Source organism: Sciurus carolinensis, chromosome 9 (assembly GCF_902686445.1).
Source record: "Sciurus carolinensis chromosome 9, mSciCar1.2, whole genome shotgun sequence".
Taxonomy (NCBI): Eukaryota; Metazoa; Chordata; class Mammalia; order Rodentia; family Sciuridae; genus Sciurus; species Sciurus carolinensis.
Genome location: NC_062221.1, coordinates 134170843 through 134172319, shown reverse-complemented (window position 1 = coordinate 134172319; position 1477 = coordinate 134170843). Strand labels below are relative to the sequence as shown.

The 1477-nt window shown below is 44.1% G+C and overlaps 1 non-coding gene across 1 annotated transcript; it reads left to right on the top strand.

Annotated features, from left to right (window-relative positions):
* The first annotated feature begins 1050 nt into the window (after positions 1–1050).
* Positions 1051–1152, top strand: LOC124993906 (U6 spliceosomal RNA). The gene has a single exon (XR_007110418.1). It is a non-coding gene; the product is annotated as a U6 spliceosomal RNA (small nuclear RNA).
* The last annotated feature ends 325 nt before the right edge of the window (positions 1153–1477 follow it).

Here is a 1477-nt window from a genome sequence, read left to right as displayed (position 1 = left end):
TTTTTTTTTTTAAATTGCCTTTAACACTGCCTGTTTACTTTCACATTTGATTGGCAGTCCTTGGTCTGATCTCTTAAGATCATGGCCCCGTTTTGTTATGTGCCCAGTATGCAGCACAGTGATCAGTGATAGCCTATGTGAACTCTGGGTGGCAGTGACCACTGAGTTTCTAGTCTCTTTAGGAGAATATTTTTCTGTGCCTCAGCGCTTTCCTTCTGTAGATGAGGGAAGAATAATTGCTCCTTTACCTTCAGGTTGTTATGAGAGAAGGAGTCAGAAAGCTAGAGTAACAGGATCATTGCAAGTTGGTTTACCAGGCAGCTGACTTGAAATAGAAATTTAATGTGCAGGAAGTTTATTGGGGGGTACTCTCAACAGGTATGGAGAGGTGGGATGTAGGAAGCAGGACTGGACAGAGGGAGAAGTTGAACAGTGATACAATCACAACAAAGGCTCCACACTTAATGAGTAGAGTGGTTTGAAATATGTCCACAAATTCTTTGATGCTCCCTTAAAAAGGTAAAAAACCAAACTCCGTTCCTTTGAGTGGTCTGGGTGGGGTGACTGCATACTATGAATAGAACGTATCTATTCCATATGAGGCTTTGGAGACTAGGCCATACAAGGCATCACAACTCCCTAGTTGTTCTTTTGGATTGCCTGGTCTAGAAGTTAGCTGCCATACTTGGAGAATACTCAAGCAGCCTGTGGAGATGAGACGAGGGTCGCCTTGGAAGCAGAACTTCCAGTCCCAGTCAAGCTACAGATGACTGTAGCCCTGTCCAACTCCTTGACTGCAACTATCTGAGACTTAAGCCAGAGCCACCCAGTTAAGCTGGTGTGGAGTTCCTGACCCACAAATACTATGATAATTATTTGTTTCAAACTACTGAATGCTATAGTAATTTGTTACACAGCAAACTGACAATACAGGAAGCCTAAATGGTCCTTCAGTGTTGTCCTGAACTGGGGAAGGGGGAGTGAATCTCACATCATACGTCAGTCATCAGAAATGGGTTGCCCTATACCAAAAGAAAGGATCATGAACTTGCTTGCTTCCGCAGCATACACTTAAATTGGACCAATACAGACAAGATCAGCATAGCCCTGCGCAAGGATGACCCACAAATTTGAGACGTGCTCCACATTCTTTTAAAAGAAAGGACGGGGAGGGAGGATCATGACAAAGCTTGGGCAAAGCTAAGTTCAGCTAAGGGTAAGTTTTGAAGAGTGACTAAGCTGAGAGCAGTAAAGACTAAAACTCCTAGCAGCTCAGCAAACATGTCCTGAAGGAGGGGATTGGGAACCCACAGCATCCACTTAAAAAGCGCTTAGTGGGATATCTCCGGTTGTCCCAGAATTGGCCCTAGGCTTGTAACTGAACCCTGTGGGTACAGCATTCCATCTTCCAATAAAAGATACCTACAGTTAGGGCCACTTTCCCCAAAACTCAATATAAAGCTGCAGATCTGGCTAT